The sequence below is a fragment of the Ambystoma mexicanum genome (genome assembly GCF_040938575.1).
Source record: "Ambystoma mexicanum isolate Mex_15411 chromosome 12 unlocalized genomic scaffold, UKY_AmexF1_1 Mex_chr12_unloc.1, whole genome shotgun sequence".
Lineage (NCBI taxonomy): Eukaryota > Metazoa > Chordata > Amphibia > Caudata > Ambystomatidae > Ambystoma > Ambystoma mexicanum.
Genome location: NW_027182322.1, coordinates 9,673,766 through 9,683,901, shown reverse-complemented (window position 1 = coordinate 9,683,901; position 10,136 = coordinate 9,673,766). Strand labels below are relative to the sequence as shown.

Genomic DNA, 10,136 nt, shown 5'->3' with positions numbered 1-10,136 from the left:
TCGAAGCGCACACATCAAGAAAACCGTAACCTGACACCTCGATAAGCTCCGTGTGCGGGCTTCCTCTCCAGGCAGCGCTGAAGCCTGCCTCGCAGCCCATCACTCGGCCGGTGTGGCCTCTATCCACCCCCTCCTGCGCGGAGTCCTCTCTCAAATGAGGGGGCGGGTAGCAGACCCGGTGGATGCCTTCCCGAAGTTCCAGCTCCTGTCCATACGCGCACTTCACCTCATACTGGTTATCTTTTATGCTCACACGATCGAAGCTGCAATTTCCTTGTTCCTCCACATTGTCGTTCGCCGCACCCCGACACATCATATTAGCCGATACTTCCGAGCAAAGATGGGACACTCTGCTCGATCCCATCCTCATCGCCAATGTTACGCCATACATTCCAAATATAATAGATACGACACGCAGTCCGTAATTCGGAGGTGTACACTTGATTTAATTATGATGTTATGTTGAAATTACAGCAGTGCAGATTAGAGGGTAAGTATTGAGACAGGAAGAAAGGCATCCACTGGTCTGCTAATCACAGCAGCAAAGCCCCAACTGAACTGAAAAGAACGTTCCCTCCAAACATTGATAACAGTGTGTGATTTTGTTTGAACTTAAAATAAATATTGTATTCCCACCAACTGGCCTGGTTCATGGTCCATTGTAGCCCGGGGTATTTGTAAAAGGGGGTGTGATATGGGTTGGGTGCCAGCTCAATTCGAATTTGTAGAAAATAAAGAAAAGGTATTCTGATTGAGAGCTACATCCTAGGCTAAGGGCAAGAGTCCTGATCCAATGTGTGACGCCCGATTGGAATCCTTTACATCACAAAGTCCACTGAAAGTGGTTGCTGTCAAAGGTTCCATAGTGACTACCAGAACTCGGCCCATGAAATAAATAGGAACAGCTCACAGTTCCAACACCTCATCAAAAGAGAAGAACCCAACCTGATTCCACCAGAACCGGACCCTGAACCCAGGGAACCATGACATTAGACATGGATTCTGTTAAGATGGACAAATCCACACACTCAAAAAAGTCTTAAGAGCTTTATTAAGCTTAAATCTAAGAATAAGACCCCCAGCAGTGCCAGCACAACACTACCAAGGAAAAATAAACAGCAACTGACATCAATGAAACACCCTAGGAAAATAAACAAGTACATCATAAAGCCAGCACATCACATTTAGAATCATATGACAAGCTGAATGACCTAATACATTCCAAACATCAGCTACATTATACACAGGCCTATGATAAGCTCATGAACAGTAGCTTGCCAGTAACACTGGCTAGCAAGCCACACTATAACAGATTCCCCCCCCCGAGGTGGATCGACATGAGACACAGGAACCATCTGGAGCACCAGGGGCATCAAGATACAGCGAGATGTGGACCCGCCGTCAGCGTACAATCAGGAGACCAGCACGCCTGGTGGAAGAAGGTTAAGGCTTATGACAGAACATTTGTCCGGGGTGGTGTTGGAGGCGTCTGCATCTTTAAGGCAGAGACCAAGGGTCCAGGCCGGAAGCGGGAGCAAAGAAAGGGAAAGGGAGGAGCCAAGGGGAGGAACGGCAGTTCCGGAGAAGAGTTTTAATAAAGAAGACGTGTGTTCCATTCACACTGGTGTTGCGTTCTTCTTTAGTGTGCGTGCCACTTACAACAGGGTGGGCGAGTGACTGATGGGGTGTCCTTCTTGGTCATTAAGCCAACACCATTGCCTTGTTTTCTCAGTCAAGGGAAGTGGCAGAAGGTGGCACAGTCAGTGTGGAGAACAGCTCTAGTTGCAGTATTGGCTGGGTTCAGGTTTCCTTGATGTTCATCAGGAGGAGCTTAGGGGTTGAGAGTCTGTGAGCAGTGAGGCAAGATGCTTGTTCGTGGCAGACTGAGCATTCCATGGGTCCAGATTCATGTCTGCAGGGGGGATAGAGAGTGAATATGTAGGCGGGGATTAGCTGATCGAAGACAGTTTGGGTAGATGCAGTTGTAGTGGTTATGGTGAGCAAGAAATGAGTGCCCAGGGTGCCATTTAGGAGAGTGAAGAATCAGGATGGAGAGAGAGGGAGAGCAGTGGGAGCTGTGGGACAGCGCTTGGGGATAAGTGGAGGCCAATAAGAGATAGAGAGAAGATAGCGTGGAGGGAAAAGGGGCTTGACATGGGCATGCTGCGGTGAGGGGGAGCATGAGGATAGTAAGGGGGCAGAAGTACACAGAGGTGGTGCTTACTCTGTAATTCAGTCAAGTAGACTCATGATGACAAATTTAAGTGAAAGGCCAGGAGCGCCAACCATTAAATATTAATGCGAGTAGGCCAGTAACATTTCCTGCTGGATTCCTTAAAAGGTATGCCAAATCAAGACACTCTTCCCTCAGATTGGAGCTTCTGCTCTGACAAGATGTTAGGCATTGTGTAGTAGCAGAAAACTGCAGATTACAGTATGTTCAAAGTGGTGCAATGGAGTTAGGAGGAGGAGAAGGATTGACAAAGAGCTTAAAACTCTGGAGTTTAATTCTTTCATAGATTGCTGGTTCAGTAAAGTACCCAGGGTCGGCATCTTAATAAGCCAGGCCAATCAGGATTTATATCCTGAGTAAACAGAAATCCCCCACCTAAAAGGTGTGAATTAACGCCTTGCAAGAGACCAGAAGCTGTAAGGCTGCTCTGCAAGACGTTAACACATGATTTCATATCAGCACAGCTCCCTGTCAGTATTACAATATCATTGGGGGCAAAAGGAAAAGAGAGAAGAAACCAATGCCGCTTCAGGCTCAGAAAGTCCCACCTAGGCGTGGCTGCACTCCATAAATCTGCCCTGGGGACCCCGGCGAACCCAGCTCTGAAGGCTGCTTCATTTGTCAAGCTCAGTGTTCAAGCCTCTGCACTACAAGTGCTAGGATCATGCTGTCCGTATAGTCGTACATAGGCCTAGTCACTTGCCAAGCATTATTTTGTTAACTCAAGCATTATTTTGTTCAAGATGGAAAATTATACTTTGTTTAACTGTCATGATTAGTATTTCTTTAAGCCATTAAAAGGGACACGGAGGAGAGAGTCGAACTCGGCTCTCAGGCTACTCCTTTTCCAAAGCGAATTCTCAAATCACTGCACTACTAATTCTGTGATTGGGAACTCCATACAAGCAAAGATATGCTTTGGCAGGACATCGCCATTCTCGGTTCAGCGCCATCGCGGGGTGGCATTCAGTTCCTTCTCTTCAGGGCAGAGGATAATGCAATATGCTGGCTATGGCCGAAATATTCTGTCTGGCAGTGCCATTGGCGTCTGGAGTCTCATTGTGGAGAGGCCCAGTTTATTTCTCCTTAGGCCCATTTCAATGGGGGGAGATAAATAGCTTTGCCATTTCCTAGGCACCCTTATCCCAGGCCTTCAACTTGGGGACTAGAGACTGTTTAAGACCTGTTTCCATTCATTACAATTTACTTCTGAAAAGTAACCTTTTTTATTTATTTATATAAATCATAATATAAATATGCATATGCTGCCTTACCTGTGTATTTTCTTCACAATTATTGTTTTTGCTCATTGCCTGTGTGTGAGTAAAGTGTACTTGACATGCCTTTTTAGTTTGCCATTTACTGCACTAGTGTTGTTTGTAGGCTGTCTCTGCTGACACACCTCTGATCTATGAAGTGTATACTGACACAATCCACCCTGGAGGGTAGAAGGAGCCTGAGCGTTCTTTCTTTTTTTGTGATAAAACGATGCAGGTAATTCTGCCTCTTATCTGAGAGTGAACTCTGCTAACCCAGCTCACTCTCATAATGCTCCATACCAAGAAGTAGAGTACACGCATGTGCCTCTGCTCTGCCGACTGGCATCTCCCAGCAGATGCCTTTTAATTTCAACAGGCTAGGTTCAAATGTCACATGTGCATTCCTGAACACAGCTGCTGGAACCCAATGTTCAAGAAGTCAGGGGTAACTTTTTAAATGTTAGCAGCTCTGGTTCTAAATATAATGGTGTGCCTCCAGATGTCTGGTGGCAGTTCATCAAAATTAAATATAAGCCATGTCTGGTTTTAACATGGTGGCTCCTGGGATTACACAATTAAACAGGCATAAGCAATCGATGTCATTTTATTGTCAACTTGGTGGAAAGTGGCTCATCCATGACAGGTTATGATGTCTGGGCTTGCTGTACCCAAATCAACAATGTTGGTCCCATCCAGTAAACCCTCTCTTTGGTCTTCCAGGGATAGCTTATCACCTTCTCCAGGGCACATGAACTCTCCCTGTGGTGCAGCTGAGAAATGGTGCTTCAAAGACAGCTGTGTCATTACAAAAGCCATTTCGCACCAGTGTGCTGATTACTAGATTCTTTTTTCTTCTAGGCTGAAAGAGAAAGGGGCAGAGTTAGAGTAGCCCAGGTGAAAACTTCAGTCAGATGGATTTTTTCTAGTTAGGTGAGCTGACAGACATTGTTTGGTGTGGGCGCTGGCAGTTGGTTGTTGTACAACTCCTAGGAGATTACCATTGTACTGAGCTTTGACAGTTTGTTGGAATTATAGATACATCACTCCTGATTTGTTTTTCATACCTATTTTAATGTATTTATGAACATGTTTCAATGTCTGGCAGCATGAGCCATGTGAGGTGAAACAAAAGCTGATGCGCGTTTCAATGGTAGTCTTTATCAAGGCAGACAATTGGTCAACAGTAGAAACATAGAAATACAGCAACCATTCAGAACAATCTTTTGCACCTCCTGAAGAACCGCCACTAATAAAGGCGGGGAAACACGTGTCGGGGAGCAAAATAACAAAGCCAAGGATCAAACCACAAAGTCTCAACAATTAAAAGGAGAGCAAATCATAAAAGGAGAGCAAACCATAAAAAAAACAAAAACATCAAGGCAAACCAATTTAAATAAGTAAGGAGAAACAATAGACAGCACAACAGCAAAACAGAGTATAAACTAAGCACAACAAGGAATAACAGACAAAGATTAAAAACCTTTTTTGAACTCCCTAAAAATAAGGACACAAATCTATATGAACATGAGAAGGGTTACACACAACCTTGAATGAAGACAATTCAAGGAGATATACCAATTGGACTGGAAAAATCCTAATATCCACACAAGAAATGGAGGAACTGAATGATTATTAATTCAACTATTTGAACTCTCAAGGAAATAAAGAACTGTATGAATGGAATACGAGAAAGCATTTCGATGTGCCAAATTTAAGTGCAATATAAAATAATAGTCCAAACACCACAATTGCAAATACTGTCATCCTTTATTGTGATCATAGTGAAAGCGCAACAACACAGGATTCCAACTATTGTTTTCTCTGCTTTTCGAGCTGTCTCAACGCCGACACCACCCATTGAAGCGGATAGTCCTGATTCGTCCTGTGTATGCAGCATGCAAATATGTCATCATATGATGCAGAACTGTTTGTAGCCATCGCTATGCAAATGGATATTTCCCATCTTTGACAGGTACATTGAGCAAAAACCGATGGCTGCAAACTCTCACCTCAAAGTGGGAAAAAAACACAGAACAGGTTATCATGCCATGTTCTTTCTGGAGAGGCGCGCCTGCTACCTTTTTTGAAATATTTGCAAGGGACTTGGGGTTGTTCTCCCTGAGTTAGATGGGGGAACCCAGATGTGGACTCCCTGCTGACTGTGCTCAGAGAGGCACAGCTCCCCCTCACTGATGAGGCACAACAAGGCTGAAACACGTGTATGGGGTGCTGTTGGTACTCTTGTTCAAAAGGGAATTGCCATAGCATTTTGTTGCTGGGCTGCCCATATGGGCGGGACAAAGACTGATATGCAAATGGCTATTTCCCATCTGTGAAAGGTACATTGAGCAAAAAGCGATGGCTGCAAACTCTCATCTCAAAGTAGGAAAAAACCACAGAACAGGTTATCATGCCATTTTCTTTCTGGAGAGGAGCGCCTGCTACCTTTTTGAAATACCTACAATTAAGAACTGAAACCAACACAGAACGGTAAAGAACAGTAACACATAGTTATATACCACCTTTGAAAACTGTGTACAGTCACAAATTTGAAAATTCGATTGTGAATCCCATCATTTCGTGAATCCCACCATTTTTAAATCACCAATGAGAAAAAGAATGTTGGCAAAGGGAATGTGTGTTAGTTGGGATGGGTCATAAAACATGGGTAAATGGTGGAAAAGAGGGCTAGAGGATTAAAAGGGGAAAAGGTTTAGTGGTGTGCAGGGATTATGATGGGGAGGTGAACGCCCAATTAGGAAAAAGGGCAAACATAATTCTCAAAAAAGAAAAACAAAATCAAGGGCTAATATAGCCTGTTCTAATTAAAGGGCAATTTTATGGAAGTCAAAGGGCTCTCACCCAAAATAAACAGCAACACCTGATTTCACCCACCCTTCAGCCTTACCAGATATCTGGCCAAATCCGAAGTGATTTCAGTCTCATGGCTTAAGGCCATTTATTTTCATTCCAATAAGTGAAATACAGTTTGAACATGTTAACATGTTTTTCGGCCGGGTGGCTATAGAAGACTCAGTAGTGTGCTGTAGGCAGTTGATTTAAGTGGGCCTCATTACGAGGTTGGCGGTAGCCGTGCCCTTAAAAAGGGCACGGCTACCGCCAAACTCGCTACCGGCACCCGCGAATGGGCCATTACCAGCCCATTACGAGTTGAATGGGCCGGTAATTGCCCATTCGCGGGTGCCAGTATGGCCGGGCTCCCGATCACCATTCTGCCCCATACGGCAGAATAGGGGTGGGGAGCATGGTTGCACCGGCACCGTTTATACCGGTGCCGGTGCAATCACGAGTTCTGCTTGCGGGTGCCGCTCTGCACGCCTGGTCTGACCAGGCGTGCAGAGCGGCACCCGCAAGCAGAACTCGTAATGTGGCAGTATGGTTACAACGGCGCCGATAGCACTACCGGCGCCTTTGTTGCCTTACCGCCACATTCTGCCAGGACTGTGTGATAGTACCTGGGACTGGGCCACCTGTCTTCTACCTGGAAATACAGGCAGAGGTATAGATGCAGCACAGGAAACGCATGCAGTACAAATAAGTACCTATGGTTTACATGTTCATTTAGATAAGCAGATCCAGGCGAACGTCAGAAGGATTGTCCGATTCATTGTTTAAGGCAGTAGAATAAAAGTGCTTCGAGATATATAAAAACGTATTAACATAAGCCTAGTTAACTAAAACATGTCCTTCAATTAAAACATTGAGATTCTCCCATTTAACAAAACTTACAACAACTTTAGCTACTTCAAAAGCCACCTCCCCCAGTAAGCTAAGCCCAAGAATACCGATAAATAGAATACGATTTTCATAAACAAATTAATTGAAAATGCCATTAAAAGGCATCCTAACGTCCTGTCTTTAATCATAGTATAATATAAAGGTTGTATACATGAACAAAGTAAAACATCACAAGAAAGTGCTACATTTAATGTTAAAAAGTGGTACGAATAAAGAAACCACTCTTTAAAAAAGAAAATGTATGCCTCCCGTCGGGGAATTGAACCCCTCCCGCGTGACAGGTGGGGATACTGACCACTATACTAACGAGGAACTGTCCAGTGATGCTTTCTCAGTAAGTGATTTTAAAAAAAAGGCCAACATTTCGGGTCTACTTTTCTATTTCAATGTGCATTCTATTCTAGAGAAACATGATCGCAAGATGTTACCCAGCCCCATTGGGTGCTTTCTGCCATAGGCTTGTCTGCCTCACTCTAATCTGAGCACTGACACTGGGTATCTGTAGTCTCATGAGAGCGTCACCATTCGAAACTGGAAAAACTAATCTGATCGTAACTTGTCATGTGGTCTTGGATACCTCACAGGAGCTCTGCTGATCTATTTCAGCGTGCGTTGTCCCATTCTAACATGGCGGGCAGCCTAGTACCGTGCAGCTTAAAGCTTGCTGCCGATATAACAGACCATTCCAAAGCCAACATGTTTAGCCATCGTTGGTGGAAGGAATAACCAGTGGGCGACACAGTCACCTGCAAATGTTGCTTTCTTGCATTACTAGTGAATGTAAGCAGAGCGTGTGAATGCATGAGCCACCTGTAGAGCCCAGGAAGAGCGGCGCTGCAGCAGGCGTCCTGGGCGTCTGTACTCTTGGGTAATCTGCTGTCTCAGCGTCCGCAGTGGGTGCACGCATGCTCACTTTCACATCCGCTTGGCGGCTGAGAGGCTGGCTCCAACACTGGTAGTGACTTTTGTGAACTTTGACTCAGCCCTGCCTGTTAACAGTGTTTGTAGAATGGACGGGAAAGGGCCACTGATGCAGAATAGCCCCCCGGTTATAGCCCTGCCTATCCCGCCCCATTCATAATTTTTGAGGCTAGGCGAATTCCTTGCTATGGAGCCTCCCATTCATTGATGGCAGATCCTAGCAGGCTTCCACCTAAAACATGGCACCCTGTTCTGAGCCCACCACTTTCCTGCCCCATGTCCATTAATTATCTTAAAACACACATTAATGTAATAAAGTCACCTGCCTATAGTCGTTGTTTCGCCTGGAATTGTGGCCTGTACTATGCATGATAAGAAAATGCAAAGTTCTACACAAGTAGCAAACTCTTTTGTGTGTGTCAGACTTGCAGACAATGTGGCTAAACCAGACCATTCATGCAAGAGTTTTATTTTGTGACTGAATTGAATTGTGTGAGGTAGAATGATTGGCATTGCCAGATGCACTGAGAAGGAACCAGTGCCCAGCCATTCACGAAAGCCTAGTGAAAGGAGATGTAGGACCAGTCACGGATGGCGAGAGAGAATCGAGGAGGTTGGCAGAGGAGGCACATTATCTAACAGAAGGTGAAAAGTAAGACAGGTGGTTGTCAGTGTGGGCAAAAGAGAGAGAACGGCTGCGCGTGAGGGTGGAACCAATAGCGGGTTGGACTGAGAAGGGGATACTGGTGAAAGTGGGGTTTGGAACAGAAGGAGAGAGTTGAGCAGCCTAGGGAGAGAGTGAATCAGTGTTACCAAAAGGGGAAGAAACTGTCCTATACTCCAGGCTTCCCTGACATCAATGTCTTCCAGCCCAGCAGGCTCAGTGGCAGCCACAGAGTTCTAATAAAGAACTATAGGGCCAACATTGCATACTTAATGGGAGCAAAAAGTGAGGTAGCCGGTTCTCGTTGATCTGACAGCCCTGGACACCATGCTCATGGAAAAAGAGCCATAGGCTGCAATGGGAGATTACTTTTTTCCCCACCACCTTGGCTTCCATAGACAACAGTTCCTGGTGGAATGTTGGCCCTCTAGTTCTTTATTACAACTCTATGCTGGAAGCATTCCTTGAATTGTCTTCGTCACCACACCTTTAGCCACCATCCCAGTGCATACCCCCCGATCAATATGTGCTCATTTATTTATTGATGTTCGTATTTATTTATGAAAAGTGCATTTTGAACCAACACATGTAAATGCAACAGTTAGACTGTGCCTGGGTTCTTTCTTTCTGCAAGTAATCAGACATGTGGGATAATGGTCACTACTAAACCTCTTCTGATCTGTTAAACCTTTGTGAGGGGTCAGAAATGTGAGGCAGACAACTTGGTAGAGGTTTTTCATGAGATTACCCCCCCATGACCCATCCCACTAAATGCCAGGTGACCATGCTGACCTGGGGTGGCAATGGATGGGTTACACTTTCTTTTAGCAGTGACGCCCAACACGGCCCGACCAACTGCAAGGGGAGAGGAGGGGCTAGGGGCAAGGACCAATCTGGGTCAAGGGGCACTGAAGCACGGTCGAACACAGGAAAGGGAGGGCTGGTCCAGAGGAGCAGTATTTAGGGCTTTCCTCTGGGCAGGGGTTGCCCTCTTTGGATCACGCTCTGTTGCTGAAGACTGCGGTGCGCAGCCTCCCGATGAACAGCGATACTATGGGAACAACGTGTCTTTGTCAAACACAAGTCTACGAACTGCTGAATAAGGGGCAGTCCCTGATTTGGTTGCAAAGGTTGTTACCATGGCTCTCCCATTATCCCTTGGTGCACAAGAGGGATATGTTGTCCAGAGGGTTTACCATGGGATTTGAGACCCCTTACCAGGGTCCCCTGGGGGCAAGCTCAGCTGGGACCCAGAAATCAGTAAAACGAGTCCCAGGGGTGGTGAAGAAGAAGATTGAGA

The 10,136-nt window shown here is 45.5% G+C and overlaps 1 long non-coding RNA gene across 1 annotated transcript; it reads right to left on the bottom strand.

The window, feature by feature from the left end:
* Positions 1-4,080: 4,080 nt before the first annotated feature.
* LOC138529511 (uncharacterized) lies at positions 4,081-8,145 on the bottom strand. The gene is made up of 2 exons (XR_011284838.1): positions 8,062-8,145; positions 4,081-4,351 (listed from the first exon to the last, which is right to left on the bottom strand). It is a non-coding gene; the product is annotated as an uncharacterized lncRNA (long non-coding RNA).
* Positions 8,146-10,136: the final 1,991 nt, after the last annotated feature.